The sequence below is a fragment of the Sebastes fasciatus genome, chromosome 8, assembly GCF_043250625.1.
Source record: "Sebastes fasciatus isolate fSebFas1 chromosome 8, fSebFas1.pri, whole genome shotgun sequence".
NCBI lineage: Eukaryota > Metazoa > Chordata > Actinopteri > Perciformes > Sebastidae > Sebastes > Sebastes fasciatus.
The window spans coordinates 23,189,083-23,206,226 of record NC_133802.1 but is presented as its reverse complement, the minus strand read 5'-3'; the positions used below and the strand labels follow the sequence as shown (position 1 = coordinate 23,206,226).

At 44.5% G+C, this 17,144-nt stretch overlaps 1 protein-coding gene across 4 annotated transcripts in view; it reads left to right on the top strand.

Moving 5' to 3' along the window:
- Positions 1–251: 251 nt before the first annotated feature.
- l1cama (L1 cell adhesion molecule, paralog a) overlaps positions 252–17,144 on the top strand; it is a 43,765-nt gene continuing 26,872 nt past the window's right edge. For 3 of the 4 annotated variants that reach the window (XM_074644404.1, XM_074644403.1, XM_074644401.1), the window contains exon 1: positions 252–413. The gene's annotated coding sequence lies outside the window, so the exon portion shown is untranslated. Of the gene's footprint in view, positions 414–6,921; positions 6,940–17,144 lie in introns of those variants that run through there. The other variant, XM_074644402.1, reaches the window with a different exon arrangement.

Below are 17,144 nucleotides of genomic sequence, written 5' to 3'. Positions count from 1 at the left end.
TGGCTGAATATAAGAGCAGTAATAAGAGCAGCTGGACCTACTAATCCACACTGTATACAGGGAGGAAGAGGAGGACAGAGAGGACAGGAAGGAGAGGAAGGGGGTACAATAAAGGAATGGTCAGAATCCACAGAGAGTGAGGTGAAGAGAGAGCGAGGGAGGGAACAGAGGAGGAGGCAGAGAAGAAGGGTGATGTCACCTCTAACAGGCAGCCAATGAGAGTCAGGGTGGGAGAGAGAGAGCGGCCGGAGGAGGGTGTGTTTTTCTATCACTGCAGCATCAGCAGAGAGGAGAGGTGCACAATCAATTTCACAGAGAAGAGCAAGAAAAGGCACAAGTAGATAAGGAAGAGAGGAGGGAAGAAAAAAAAAAGACGCAGGGAGTTGCCAGAGGAAAGGGACATCACTGAGAAGGTAAGAGGATGTTTTCGTGATGAGACAGACAGTTTGTCATTAAATAGAATGAGAGCGTGAGAGAGCTGGTGAGCATATTAATTAGGCGGTTAGGTGGAGGTGGCTTGTTATGGAATCGCACCTTTGCCTCATCTACAACTGGCAGTAAAACACGACAGTCTGGTTTATGTAAATCACTTTAACAGCTAATTTTTTTAATATCTTCCCTTTGGGAATTTGTCTTGTTCCCATCCGGTGTGTTGATGTTTAGGAAAACTATGAAATTTGAAAAAAAACACTAATTAGACAAATTTCAAAACACGTCTTTATTTCAAGGGGTAGTGGGGGTCTGTGGTTGATTATGCTCCACTGTAACACCGCATTACTTTGAACTGTGAAAAGAAATGTTGAAGCCAGGTGTCGTGGATAACCTGTTGGTGCAGATTACTTTTAGAGGAAATGTTTTTTCTTCCGCTTCTGTGTATTTATCTTGTCGATTGAGCATTCAGTTGCATTGCATGCAACAGGGTCTCCTCTGACATTAATATTGAATACACAGCAGCTCTGTGGGCCATTGTACCGCCTCGCTGAACACTTTATTGGCCAGATTATTTTACAATGTGTTGTTATCTATGTTTATAGAAAAACTAAATGTAATTTGGATTACTTGTCTAAAAAAAAAATATGATTTTTAGTTTGTGTTTTTTTGAATAACTGAAAAGTGTATTGAACTGCACCTTAAATCTGTTGCATTACTATACATCTGTTGCTTTACAATTCCCTACCAAATGTGAAAAATATATAATGCAAATATACTTTAAATCTGCTGCTTTGCATTTCATTTTGCATTGTGCATTTTTCTGCAAACCGGGGGTAATTTCTCAGGCAGATTGAATGCTTTGCCTCTCCTTCTGCTTTGCTACTTAAATATGAATATTCGGTTCCCCTCCCCCAGCTAATAGCCGAGTGGCTTAATGTTAAGTACTGCCCATGATTGCAATGTGCTGCTACGATATTCATTGATGTGGAGGATGAAACTCAGCTGCACGGTGAACAGCACAGCGGAGCAGACTACAACAATTTTCTAGTCTACCAATCTTATCTCCTGCAGCTGCATTGGGTCTGTGTTTTTTTTGCCAGAGCAGGGTAACCTGAAACTACAGACCTTGGAGGGAAGAAAGAGAAGGAATCTAAAAAAGAACTGGAGGAGGGAAAGAAAGATTCAGATATCAACAGGAGACAGAGAGCGAGGGAGATATTTATCCGGATGGAGATATCAGGGGAAGTGGAAAAAAGGGTGGGGCAGCGCTCGCAGCAGACTATGTGGAGGTGTGCCCATGAGAAAGGAGGCACTCACCTGGCTGTATGCCACACAGCTGCCTGCTGTCAGCCTCTGCGGCCTGTTACACATCTGTTCTACCCAACGGCAGGAAAAAGACAATGTTCCTCCAGTTGTGTTAATCATGTAGAAAACTGTACGGCCAAAAGCAGCAGCTGAAGGCTGAAGGTTTGGTCTGCAGGTTGTTTATGGTGTTTTGATGATGAGTATATCTTTGTGCATCTGCTCATAACACGCACTCCTATCCTAAAGATTTGACCAGATTCACAAAGATATGATCAGATGTACAAAGATATGTACGGTGGCTCATATCATGTGAGTGCATGTGTGTGGTAGTGATGTACTGAACCTGCTCCCTCCCTCCCTCGCTCTATGCCTCAGTAGCCTGCAGCTTGTCCCAGATGAACCCAGTCAGGGGACTGGAGGGGAGGGACGGCATTGCGCCTGACAATGACTTGTTACCATCTGTACAACATCCATAAACATACTGCACTGCACACATTCACACAATAGATCAAGATGCAGCTGCTGCTGAAGAGGGCGTGTTGGAGTGAATGAGTATGTGCGTGTGTGCATCCTCTCCGTGGCAGCAAGGCCCCAGAGACCCACTGCTGGTCACATTATCATACTATTTAATGCAGTGGGGTTTGTATGGCAGCGGCAGCCGGATCTCTCTATAGACGACGTTGGGAGCTGCTAGTGTGTAGCAGGGATGTTGTTGATGTCGGAGTAGCTGGATAGACTCGGAGTGTATGATTACCCCCGCTACAGTATGGTGCAGAATGTAATCTCCCCTCGGACACGGGCTGGTTAATTGAGCTGTTCCACAAAGAGATGGATGGAAACGGGGATTTATGTGAGGAGAGAGGGACAGGGATCTGGAATGAAAAGAGGCAGCAACATAGGAAAGAGAAGAAGGTGGACTTCCTTTTGAAACACAAAGCACTTTGCATCCTTTAATGCATGTTCACTGCTATAGGTATTGAAGAGAGTAGAGAGAGAGAGAAGGGGGGGATCAAGTAGGATATAGAAAAGGGCAAGGTCACACGGGAGGATGGGCAGTAGCAAGAAGGAAACCATAGAAACGAAAGATTAAAAGGAGGATTCTGATTACGGTTGACGAAGATTATGAGAGAAAAGCCCTGCAATGTGTGGTCGGATATTTATGCTTTTGAATTTTTATGGGATGATAACGTCAGAGGCTGGCCTGTTTCCAAATGCCTTCAGTCCTGCAGTTGAAGTGGAGAGCTGGTGTTGTGTGGGAGGAGAGGAGTGTTAGGAGCAACTCCGGGGAAGAGCAGTGCTGCGCTGGCCCTACGCTCCTAAGCCACCTGTTATTGCCTCAGGGCACCTTTGCTAGTCATCATCCTGCTCGCACACATAAACACATCTGCACAGGCACAACTTCTGCAACACACACAAACAAACGCTCTGCAAACACACGCTGCAGAGATCCTGTTGCAGTGCGCCAAATTAACGATTCTCTAATGTTGCCTCCCTGGCCTGATTACTTAAGCGTCTGCTACTGATCAAAGAGCGCGCTCACCACTTTCTGGGGATTCAGCCATTAAAGCAGCGACGGGGTAAAATAAGGGTTAAGAGAGAGAGCTATCTCTTGGACTGAAGTGTCAACAATAACCGTCTCATCTCTGGTTTCCTTTTTATCCTCCTTTGAGAATAACAGTTGTAAAGTTACAAACTCAAAATCGCACATTCAAAGGCTTGCGAGGCGAACTCCCTCGACTTATCTTTTCCAGCGTGCGTGCGCCTTTTTGATGCCGTACATGTGTGTGCGCACCTTCAGGATGCTGTCAAGATGGAGAGTCGGTCCCCTCCCCGCCCCTCCCTGGCTGCAGCTCGGAGGCTGTTTGATTTAGACGGTGCAGATGGGAGTCAGCCCACTGGGTGTCAAGTGGGGGATCGTGTAGACATGCTGTCAGGGTATGGTGGAGAATACATTGTGGTGATTTAGGGAGCTAAGGGTCAGATGGATTGACAGGCCAGCCACGGGTAAATGATTATAGAGAATTGAGGAGGAGGGAAGGAGGGCAGCAAAAGGGGAGAATGAAATTTGCAGAGGTGAAATGAGGCAGGCAGGTAGGAAAACCTGAAGATGGAAAGGATTGATTTAAAAGGCAGCAGGATGGCACAGAGATGGTGAAAAGATAAAGGCTGCAATAGAAGATGAGACAAAGTGGAAGAAGACTGTCGTGGCAATTTCTCTGAGCCACCTTGTTCCAGTCATCATTTAAGAGTCCTGTTCTCTCTTCTTAGACAGATAGAGCAAATCTTTAAACCTACATTTTTCTTTTCCTGCCTGTATCTCTATTCTTCCCCCTCCTTTTCCCGCCATGCAGTGTTGTGGTATCACTTGTCGTATCAGTATTTACGCAGAGGTGGACAGAGATGCCCACATGGGGGTCTTAATCAAACTAATGACTGAGACTCTTGTTAGCCTTCCCAGAAAAAGACAAAGACTCATAAATCCAGCCCTATTATACGATTGAAGCTGTGATGGAGAATAGGGCACAAATAGAGGCGTCATGTATGGAAATGAATTTCAATTTGGCAGAGTGAATTACCTTATTACAGCTTTCAGATGTGATGGTATGAGAGAAGAGAAATTGAAGAATTCCCCCGGGTGACAAATATGATATTGGCGTTTAAAATTACAAAACTGGAACCCCATAGTGGATATTGCTTGAAACCAGGAGAGAAATTAATTACTGCCAAAACCAATAACGAAATTGGAGGCCCCAGATGTTGTAGACAATATCTCAAAATGAGGGAATTAAAAAAGCAGTATCACTTTTTTATTATTATTGTGCAAAGAAATGTCTAATTCTAATTCCTTCAGTCCACATTGTTTAAAAATAAAGAACCAGACTGGAAAGCAGCAAAGCAATAAATCTACACATAAGACTGAATATGAATGAGGGGAGATACGAAGCTCCTTGTCTGACCTTCTCTTTGCCTCCTTGATGCTGTCCTCTTGCTTTTTTCTGTCTCCGACAAAATTATGTCTTTGTCTCTGCGAAACACAGAATTCCCCTAAGCGTCAGTCCATCTGGACCCCAGTCAGCTCCGTCAGAAAGGCTTTATTGTGCACATCAGTGACTATAATTGGACTAAATTGACCCTCTGTCCAGTGTGTTTCCCGACTGCGTCTATGAAGTAGTCTGTTGATTGTCAGAGATGCTTCTCTGAGCATTTGTGTGCGTGCATGACTCACCATTAACAGTGGCCAGCATTAGATGATCTCATGAATGAATTAACTATACATGAAATACCAATGTTGGGTTATTGCCTTTCATTATTGAAAGATAAAGTCACGTGTCTGATGGCCACATCGATGAGACACAGTAAGTAAGTCTAAGTTTAATAATGGCTTCTGGGTAAAATAGCTTAATGCTTTTATTTTTGCTTCTCATTATTTCCTCTATAAAGCTCGTCCTCATTTAATTTAATACAGAAGCTTTTAGTTAATGCTCATCTTTTTCAAAATCCTTGTAACGATTTATGACTTTGTCCCTAAAGATTTGATCAGAAACTAAATTAGACACTAATTTAAAAAAATAAATAAAATAAAAAATATTATCTTTATTGTTTTTGTTGTTAAGACAATAAAGCCTATTGAATTGAATTATTATTATCATTTGTACCCTCAATTTTTTCTAACATTAGCTGTGTGTCAGGACAACAGATGTAGGTTAAAAGTCGCTAAGTTATCGATCAACCTCCATTATTCTGCCTTTGAGGACTTTTGGAAATTCCAGTATAGCAAATTTAGCACATATAAGCTAATACGCTTAACTGTTATATTAGCTGGTTTATTTGTTAAGGACAATATCTGAGAGAACTGTGACCATATTATGGTAGTATACCATTCTGGCTTTGATTACATTGCAGGCTGTTTATTTTAAGGGGACATGACAGCATTGGTTTACTAATTTATTGATTTGTTGCTGAGAGGCCAGCTGCATTTTTAATGAAACTTGGGGGCACGATGTATCTCCGGGCCGTAGGATACTTCAGCACCGTTGCTTTGCTCTAAGTTACATCATACTGCTCTACTAAGCTTTCTTTTTTCAACACTGTTGGAATTTATTCTTCACCTGTTCTCTGCTTTCCCCTTGACAATGTTCCTCAATGTCTTTGGCATGACTTTGATTCTGAGCTCAGTTTTCTTCCTTTGCCAAAAAGCGGTTTATTCTGATACTTACTATTGCACCGGTAGGCCTAGACGGTCAATACTGAATGTTTTGTATGGAGGCTGCAAGTCACCAATAATGAGGAAGTTCTCTTGAAACACGTTTACATTCTGGCACTGATGCACTATCATGGATGTATAAAGAGAACTGGATAAAGCGTTCGAGGCGGGGCCCCATTCATTCCTATGAAAGTTGCTCGGTGGCGCATGAAGCAAAAAAAGCTTGACTTCCGAGTATAAAAGTACCCGGATCTTCCGGTGGTCTTCCAAATCCATTGGGCCCATAGAGAAAGCGCAGTAGTGTTTCCTTTAACTCCGCCTCCCAGCCCTCGCTCCAGCCTCAGTCTGGGTCTCATTCACATGAACGGAGGGAGGAATATAACGCTGTATTTGGCTATTAGTGCATTTTACAACTTTTAGGACTTAATGATTTAATAAAGTGCTATTCAAGTGTTCGTTGATTTACCTAAAAAAATTATCCTCTGAGTTACAGAGGTCTCTTTCCCAATGTAAGTCTATGGTAAAAAAGTCTTTTTGGGCCCAATGGCATCACGTGACGGACTCAGAAGTTGGAATTCCACCGTTTGTCCACTGCGGAAGTTTGCTTCAAATGCGGTCTTTAAATTGCGCTGAGAAGATGGGAAACAGTGTTTGGTGTGTAGCAGCCAAGAGACACATAGTCAGGAGAGCAAACATACAACAACTGTGTTTTTTGAAGCATTAAGAGTTAGTGTGCTGAATTGAATGTGACTGCCAGACATTGACTGAGTGGCACACATCACATGAAACAGTGTGGTGGTTTGATAATGTTGTGAATCCATCTAAAGGCTTATTTATTTGGAGTGTTTACGTTTAAGTATATTGATTTTGTTTCACTTGTCTCTTCCCCCACTCCATGCCTACACTTCATTTGAATCAACCATAACTGAAATAGATGGGGCATGAAACACGAGCATCCATACACACTTGAACAGACGCAGCGGCCTCAAGTACTGCAGGTGATGTAAAGGAAACAGGCTGTCTGTGTTTGTCTCCTCTGCGTGTTTCGATGATGTTGTGACTGTAGTTTTCTCGCGAGCCCCTTTATCTGCTGTGTCAGCCATGATATATTCATTAGGGTTGGATTACAGAGAGTGGGAGGGGATCAGGTTTTGAGTGGGTTGTAATCCCCATACACTGGCCCTAATTTAATCTCACCTACTGTGCCATCCTATTACACACTACGCCCACCACATGCGCGCATGGCGCTGGCTGGAGGAGAGCAGGCAAGGTTAAAACAGGGTAATGTCAGACAAGAGGAGGCCCGGAGACAAAGAGGGAGGATTGTGAGAAAAGAGCCACAGAGGAGGGAAATTGATTATGAGCAGCAGGAGAGAGATTCAAGTACAGAGAAAGAACCAGTAAATGTCAAGGAGTAAAGAAATGTCAGAGACAAAAGTGGAGACGGATTTAGAGAGGTGTGCTCTTTAAGTGTGTTTTCATGAGTAACAGTCGTGTTGCTTCTCTCCCGTCTGAGTGGGCAGCCTCGTCTTTTCTTGCATGTAGAATCTAAACCCAAGAAACTGGGTATCTCTAAAATGTCACATTGTTGATTTTTTCTTTTGGCATTTTAGCATGTATTAAGAGTGACGGTAGAGATTGACAGGAAACATGTGGAGAGAGAGAGAGGGGGAAAACATTTTCATGACCCTAAAGATCAATGTAATTTTCTCAACCGATGCGGGACTGTAGAATGCCTCAGCTGTCGACGAAACACAGATTATTATCGCCTCTTGCTTTCTCATTAACACCATCATAATCATAATTATTGGCATTACATGTAGTGTGTTTTATTTCACCTGTTTTGTATGTTATTACTCAGTCTGCGCCCTGTATCCCACTTATTCACCATCATTGGGTTGAAAAAGATGAAACCTGTCCGGTGGGTCTTGTGCTTAGTATATTTTGGGATGCCTCCCCATCTCATTAAACTTATTTGGCCCAAGTTGCAAATAATTTGCACGTCAGGGAGACAGCGAAGTAAGGGTTTATATAACTTATTCTGTTGTTTTCTTTACTATTTATGACCTACATCCCTCTCATCATCCCTCCTTATCTGCTCATAGCCGGAATAAATCAGGCCATGCTAACCTGCTCCCTCTACCTGAAGAGGTGTCTGACAGTGGATCTGTTCTTGTTATCCTCTTCTGAATGCAGACTTTTAAATCAGGTTGGTGTTGGAGTTGTTTGAGTTTACTCCCTGAATTGATCAGGGGTAATTGGGCATGGCGCTACAGAGAGCCTCGCACAGTGCCCGAGCTGCAATAATGAGCCTCTATATTTAGCTATAAAACTGTCTGTTTACATCAGACATCACGCTCTGTTGCACAGCGGGAAGAATTGAATGTTTTTGTGGCCAAACTTGCAGGGCGTGCTTTGGTGTAGCAATTTTCTTTTTTTTTTTTGTAAATCATTTGTTGAAATCTGTGCCGAAGAGAGGACTGACTGATGTAGCAGGAAGCGATAAGGAGACACGGGGTGAGCCTTCTTGTTAATACGAGGAAAAGATAAAAGACGCAATCCCCATGAGAGAACACAGGAGCAACAAGACGGAAAAATAGATTTATTCAAGGGTGCAGATGTCACATCGGGGGGAGGGAGGGAGATGAGAGAGAAAGAGACGAAGAGCAGAAACAACAAACCACATGGCGATAAAGAGAGAAAGAGGAGAGTATAGACAGAGGGCCCGGACATTATTAACGAGATTAACGAGGTAATTATACACATAAGGAAAGAGCTCATCCTCCAGGCCTTACACAGACGAGTGGGGCAGGGGAAGCAGGAGACAAGGTGGAGTACTGGGAGAGAACGGAAAAGGACGTTTTATTATCAGTAACATTTTAATAATGTTGATTGCGCCGTTAGAGTGTGATCCAGCTCAGGGCGACGAGCAGGAAGTGTGAGAGCGTGGAGGTTAAGATAGGAGGACAATGTGGGAAGATAAAGAGAAGAGGCTACAGGGAGCACAGAGAGAGGTGGGAGGGTAAAGGACAGAGATCCTGTGGTGATTAAAATGTCAACGGCATGCAGAGGCAGATGCACACCTGCCAAGCACACACACACACATATGCAGCTCACCTGCATCTTCTCAGGCTGTGTACAGAGTGACTCCGTGACTCTTATTATATAATAAGGAGCTCAACCCCAAACACAAATAGTACAAACTGCCTACAGACAAGATCAAATCAGCCGGGATGACTTCATTCTCGTTGGGTGCCATCCATCTTTAAACGTCCTCATAACTCATTCTCTCCTTCGCTCCCACCATCCCTTCCGTCTTTTATGTCTGTCCCTCCCTCATCCAGTAGTCCAGACAGTTTGTGTTTTATTTACGACTGTGTAGTGAACGCTGCTTTGACCAGCCCGTGGTTCAGAGGGGGGACAAACAATCCAACAGTAAACGTTAGCGACAGGGCCTGTTTCTAGCCGTGCGGCCGTCATGCACGCTGTGTTTTCGGCCCCTCAACCTGCCCGCGGGGGGGGCCCCCCCCGTCCGCCTCCACAAGTGTCAGAAAAGCCGGTTTTCTCCTTTCAGTTTGAATAAAAGAAAAAGAGACTCTGAGGTGTTCGAGAAATGTTGTCATGCGAAAGCTGTGTGTTTGTTTGGCTGGCGCTCGCTGGCAGGAGTTGCTGACGTGCTGTGTGGTTGTCCTATATAGGAACCAGCACGATCAGCATGTTTTTAAGCCCTGCTATCATGGGATGGAGATGATTAAGATACATGCCACTATAGCAGGGGGTTTAGTGTGCTAGAATAATGCCACTGGTTTAGTTTCTCCATGAGAAGGTGTGTATATATTTGACTATGGGAGTATTCACAAGAGAATCAACAGCTTGGCGCGAGCATCTTTGTTTTGCGTGTATCTACAGTATAGATTTGGATTGTCAGACCTTGTTGGCCTAACTCTCTATGAGAAGCTCATCAACTGGTTGTTCAGCCGCAGGGAAAGGTCACCACAGCTTCCTATGCATCCCTGTGGCCACTCTCAGTTTCTATCTGGTTTTCTTCTCCCTCTCTCTCTCTCTGTCTCTCTCTCTCTCTCGCTGGAATTGAGGCCGAACCCTTTCTGTCATCTCTCATAACTGAAGCAAAACGGGAGGGAAAGAGAGATGAGAGTGTGCGGTGGAGTTGTGGCCACAGCTGGGGCTTCTGTGTACGAGGCTGTACCCCAGGAGGAAGCGGAGGGGGAAAGAAAAGATGTTGCCGGAGGAGGGGAGCGAGGAAGGAGAGACGCAGTGACAAAACAATATAAATAGAGAGGAGATGAAACCGCTTCCTTTTTGCTTATTCACTCTCCTTGAATAGACAATAGAAAGCCAGATATACTTGTCACTCCCTTTAACCGTCTGACGGGAGATGACGCACACACACACACACACACACACACACTGATGGCGGGATGGAACAGGTTGTCTGTTTACTCTCTTTCATATTTGCGCCTTGCTGGAAATTGACGCTCGTTCCGGAAAAATGTCACGTCCTTGATCTCTTTGCACCACTACACACTGGTGCGTGGAGGGGCTGGAGCTATGTAGAGAGTGGGGAGGGGGGGGATTTGCAGAGACAGGGGTCTGCAGCAGAGACAGGGTCTGTGCGCCTCAGATAACGCCGCAGCCTTTGATGGAGCTTGGCCCTTCCTCTGTTGGAGAGCACAAGCCGCTCCGCCTCAAATAGATCTCCGCCGCCGACTCCATTGGTAATGATTGGATTTAGTTACAGAGCAGAAATGGTTTGCTGATGATAATGATAACAGATGCGATGGGAGTTAGTCAGCCACTTAGGGTCGAGGGATTGTATCGACGCTGTGCCAGCCTGCAAATTTCCCCTCAGACTGGACCGGTCTCTCTCAGGCTGGATAAAAGTTGATGGCAGAGGTTGATAGAACGCTACCTGTAATTGCATTGTGTATGATGTTGGCTGGGAGGTTGTAATGAAGATGTAGTGCAGCACAGATGGAAGACAGTGCTCCATAAGCTGCTTTCTATAGGGATGACTGGGAGGGAGGGAGGGGTGGGGTAAAGGAGTTCAGGAAGAGGAGATGGGGAGTTTCATACTGATATAAGGAGCGAGAGGCAATCAGCAGGGAGCACAGAATAGAGAACAGAAGTAAAAGAGATAGAAGACGCAAATAAAAGACAGACTTTCAGCAAAGACGGCAGTCAGGAAGGAGGAACTCTTTCAAGTGTGGGTAGCATGTAGACATAACAGGGGTTCTGGAGAAAGACAGAGATGGGGAAAGAGCAAGAGATGGAGACACAGGAGACGAGAGATGAAGGTAGAGAGTATAAAGTACAGATAGATGAGAGAGGGGAGAGGGTATGGAGGGTTGGGGGGGAGGTAGGGTGAGGAGGATGAACATGTTGGAGGGGGAGGGGAGAGAAATATTTTCTGTGTGCGGCTGAGCTGGAGTCAGGAGGTTGTCATGGTGATAGCGGGGTGAGAACAGGAAAGGGAGGCAGGGGTATTGACACCTATCCCTAGACGCTGCACACACACATACACACACACACACGGACACACACTACAACAAACAAAATGAGTCACGCATAACAATACTGACCTGTCACACCCTAAGTAAACACACTTTCTCCAACAAGGCGCACACACAGGTGGTGCGTACAAATACACTGAGACCATTTATGAAGCCCAGCAGCCATATCACCATGCAAACTCTGTTTCCCGTGTCTCTCTGCTGTCTTTCATCCTCACTCAGCCTTATTTGAATGGCAGGCAAATCCCCTTAAACTGACTTGTCTTGCCAGACAATTACCTAAACCAACCGTCAGTCTGCTGCTGCGTGCATGTTTGTGTGTGTGCTGGGTTTGAACGACGGTGTGTGTGAGTCTTCACATATTCGTGGTTTTCCTGTGTGTTGATGACACAGAGAGATGAGAGAGGCAGAAACAAGCTGATGTAGAGACAAGAAGCAGCTCCAGTGGGGCACAGTTTTCTGAGCCAGTGCACACACTTATATAATAATGATTCGTATTTGTATATTGTTTTTTTTTTTTAAAACACAAAACTTGTGCAGAACAAAACTGCAGTAAAATAAGCACATCTCCAAACTGCAGTTACTGCTGAAAGAAAAGCTTCTCACTTCCTTGCATCAGAGGATTTGATGTCAAGGTTTACAGAATACGGACTGAATAGAGGTTCATTACTGTGACCTATTAGAGCGCCTTTATAGAGAATAGCTTTTTACTAAGATGACTTGATTCATGTGAACTTTACTGACGTTAGAAGTTCCGCAAGTCTGACTGAAAACATCTTGAATTGGTACAGATAAATCTGAAAGATTGATTATTGCAGTGAGGCGAGAGACTGTGAAGCATAAAAGAAATACAGCAAAGTGCAAACACAGCAGGAAGAAAAAAAAAGAGTTCCATCCTGAACAACAAACAAATCAATACAATTGCTCACTCAGAATGTTAGCACTTATATAAAATGTGGTTTTAGTTGCGTCCTAACAGCAGACAGGGTGCTGACGAGGTGGAGTTAGGTTAAATTCCCCCACGGTTTATGAGAATGTGATCATTTTATAAAGAAATATAAGACACTAGACAGTTTGAAGAGAGCTACGGTATTTCCTTTTCACTCTTTCTCTTGTTCCTTCTCATCCTCACACATCGTCCTCTTCTCTTTCCTCTCTGATTCCACTCGATAGACATTTACTAGCTGTTGAGGCGCGTTACATCTCCTGCCTCATCCCCAGAAGACCTTGTATTTGATTAGATGAGGAGCACTTAAGGGGAAGTGCTGCTTTTGCAACTTTTAACAAAGTTAATGGGATTGCCAAGAAGCTTTTGTTTGACCTGGTTAAGATATGAATCACCTGGTAGCTGTGAGCTGTTTTCCTCCATCTCTCCTGTAGTCGGTTAACTTGTGACGTCTGACTGGTTGTGCTAGTGCTGTTTCAAGAGCTGTTTTGGTTTGCTTTTGTTGTAGAGAATTTGCAATTGCTTATGTTTCTCTATTTTGTATTGCTTTGATTTGATGTAGCAGTGCTGGCGCGTGTTTGTACAGTCTGTGCATGGGTAAATAAGCATGTCTGATGTATGTTTTCATGCACAGACTTTCTGTAATTCCATGTATGAATTCATATCTCCACAAGTTCAGCATGAGCCTAGAAAAAAAAAAAAAAAGATTCAGCCACTTTCCCACAGTCGTTGAGCCACTGGGGCACTTCCATGCAAATGTGTTAGCAAAGCACTATGTGTGACCTTGCCCTGCCAGCAGCTCATTTCCCTGAAGTGGTGGAAAAGACAGGATTACATCCAACCTAAGGAGACCTTGACTATTGTTTCTGGCAACGTCTAAATCGTGGCAATGAGCTGTCTGCAGGGAAGCGAAGGGCTCAAAATTACCTTGTTGAAATGTTATGAAAACGTACCGGCGGTTAAGCACCTGAACAGAAATGTCACAATTTCGCGTTAGGTAAATTTTTTCTTTTTTCTTCAGTAAGCGTGCTTTTTTTTCCTCTGAGACATAAATGCCTAACCTGTTGTGATGGAGGTCGTAGGTCACGTATACACACTCCGCCTCTCTCCTCGGGGCGTGGCGTGCCGATGGTCCCTGTGGAGGCGGCCACGTGTCCTTGCGTGTCACACTGGCGCTGGCAACTGAGTCCTCCAGTGCTATACGGGCCACTTATCACCTAACCCGAGGGACCACTCCCTCCTCCTCCTCCTCCTCCTCCTCCTCCTCTCTGTCTGCTGAGTGACTGACTGCACAGCCCCTCCTCAGACTTCACGACCTGCAGCAACCAACACAAACCTGCCCCCACCTGCAACCCAGACACACACACACACACACACACACACACACACACACACATATGCTCCCATTCACACCAGATAACCGTAGCGCTGCAGCCTTCTCTTTGAGGCTCATACAGCTTTCTCTTCTGCTGCTCTATACTGTATTTATGCATGGCTGACTGGAAAAATACAGTCATGTAAATGCTTATGTTTTGCGCCCTCACACATATGCCATGGTATAGTTATTCAAGCATGTGCGTCAGTGGCTTATTTCCCTCCGGCGCTGTTGCATACTGTTTGTGTTGTTGTAGCTGGTTTGTCATCTCCAACAGTGTTAAGCTGCTACGTCTGGTTTCAGGGCTAACACTGATAGATACTATACTGATGTCAGCTTCTTTTTTACCGGCCCGCCTGGCTCCAGCTTGATCCCCAAAGGCTTTACTAGCGCGCACACACATAAAAATTTCCCTTTCACCCGTCTGATCTCCCTCTAATTTTTCTCTCCAAGGGATGAATGTCGGCACACAAACGCGTTTACTGAAGGATCTCCACTGAGCTTCGCTTCGCACAAACAGCGCATGTCGTCACAAAGGTAGAGAAGAAAAAGAAAGAAAGTGGCAGTGAAGGTCAAAATGCACGTCAAATAAGAAAAAAAAAAACACAAGCGAGGCTGTTGGCTCCAGAGGAAGAGGAGAAAAGGGGAGAGGCTGACTGCGAGAGATAAAGAGAGAGAGAGAGAGAGAAAGCCGGGGCTGTAGGACAGAGCAGGAGACATAAAAGGAAGCAGGGAGGGGAAAGAGAGAAGGTCACTCCTAATAGCTCCACCACGTAATTTCATAATGTCATAATTGCCCCTATTTGCTCGAGCTAACGCCATTAACTATCTACTGTATACACTAAAAAGTATCTTCGTAAGCTGTATGTGTTCGTCATTGCATGTTGCTGCTGCACACAGAGTGCATAACAATGCGCCTGTGAGGGTGTGTGCGGCGTGCATGGGGGGCGCTTGCATGCATCGCATCTTATATCTTCTGCATGACACGGAGGGTGTGTCCGCAATTACCGCGCTTTGTGCTGCAGGCACAGAATCTGACTGATGCTGCCGCTAATGAAGCAAATGACTCCCACAGGCTACAGTGCAGCAGTATGAGGAGACTTTATGCTTGTGTGTGTGTGTGCATACGTTATGTGTGAATGTATGTACATACAGAATACATATGTTTGTCATTTAGCGTACAGAAAACGATTCAATTTGTTTCTTTATTTTTGCAATGAGTCTGTTTTCTTTCTGTATTTACTGAGATTAAAGGTGAATTGAAAGGAAAAAAGAGATTCAATATCGCAGCACCGCCCACATGTTGTCCATTTATCCAAGTCAGATTTTATCTACCCAAACACACAAACCTACCATTCTGCTCCATTCTGTTTATTTTTCCTTTTTTTTGTTCATTCATACCATACATCTCCGTTTCCCGTGACTAACTGACTGACAGGCAAGCCATAAGCAAATTAGCTTATCAGTTGTGGGCCTAAGTGAGCAGCAGCTAACATGCTACAAGCAGAGAGAGAGAGAGAGCCAGAGGCGGCACTCCATCTGCAAGACCAGCTCCATTAGCTGACAAGAGAGATTAGCTGACCTGCTGACACACAGGGCTGATCTCTACTGATACACACTGCAACACACACATGGACTCATGTGCACGCAAACACACATGCAGGGAAATCTGATACATTACATTAGGGGTAACACCCCAGTTTTTGATCGTTACAGAGCTTTTACTGGTCAGTGATCCCATAACCAGATCTCTCCCTTTTCACATCTGTCATTTTTTAAAAATCTTTTTTCTTCTTTCCATCCCACATTTTTCTCTCTTTGTTTTCACACCTTATGAATTTTTCAGACTTTTTTTGTTGTTGACATTATTGTCAATCCCCCCTTTGATCTCCCGCCGGTGTTGCCCTTCTTTCTCTTTGTCAGTTTTCCATCCCTCCATCCACCTCTCCTCCTCGTCCTCACGGATGTCTTAATGAGTCCACTCCTTTCTACTTCAATTATTCACCACTTCTTTTATTCTACTATTCCCACCGTGTCTTAAGGGGAAAAACATCAATAAATAAATCACGGCCAGAGGTAGCTGCTTTTGTAGTCTTAGCAATAGGAGGGAGGACTGTGTACGTGTTTATTGGTGTACAAAGGAGAGAGAGTGAGAGAGGGAGAGTAGAGGTTTGTATGGGACTTTGGGAATCTTGTACTTCTGTTTTGTATTTTAACTTTCACTTGGATGACTCTGTAAATGATTTCACCTTATAAATCTTTGAGTAACTTAAACACATTCTGCAAAGTCAAGGTGCTATGTGTGTCCACAGGTCTGTACATAGTATAGAGGTGAAGATATCCAGTATGTGTACTTATACATGAATGTGAATGCATGCGTGTGAATGTGTGTGTGTGTGTGTGTGTGTGTGTGTGTGTGTGTGTGTGTGTGTGTGGACATGTATTACTCATGTTGTTAGGGACATATATCTGTTTACACAGTCACATTTTGGGTAGTTGCCTTCCTTTTGGGGACGAAATGCCCGTCCCCATAACGTGAATCATTACATTTTAGGGTGAAGACTTGGTTTAAGTTTAGGGTGAGGTTAGGTTTAGGTTAAGGTTAGGGTAGGGGTTAGGTTTAGGCAAGTAGCGGTTATGGTTAGGATTAGTGTAAGTCTCCAGGAAATGAATGTAAATCAATGTAATGTCCTCTAAAGTGATGGAAACACAACATGTGTGTGTGTGTGTGTTTGAGGTAGGGCCTGTCAGTGTGCGGCAACCGATGAGTGAGCGTGCGTACGTGCGTGTGCATATGTAAGTGATACCGCAAACCCGTTAGTGTCCATGTGTGTGAATAACTGAATTTGTATGTACAAGGGGGGGATGCTGTGTGGAGACCTTGTTGTCATGGCAACCAGGATAGAGAGAACGAGAGAGAGAGAGAGAGAGAGAGAGAGAGAGTGGGCGGTTGCCCTCACGGCTCCTCTGACAACCTTTATTTTCTCCAGCTTTGTGTCACTCCGATATTAACCCCTAACCCTTGACAGAACGGAGGAGGGTGGGGAGTGGGGGGGGGGGGGTGCATTTGGAAAATGAAGAAATATGGCGTCCGGCGTGCATTCTATCGCCGCGTTTGACACTAGTGGGAGTAGCTGAGCATCTAACGGCCAAGCTTATGCTAATAGTGGTATTGATAAATGTGCTGTCTGTGTACCCTGATTCCAGATAAGCTGTAGCTCTGCAGCTTTTTTCCGCTGGTAAATTTCCATTTAGAGTTGACCATGGATCATCGGTCTTGAAACACATGTTACTTGGCCTTTTACAAAAAGAGTACCGGCATGAGGGAGATATTGGTTTCCCGCTGTGCTG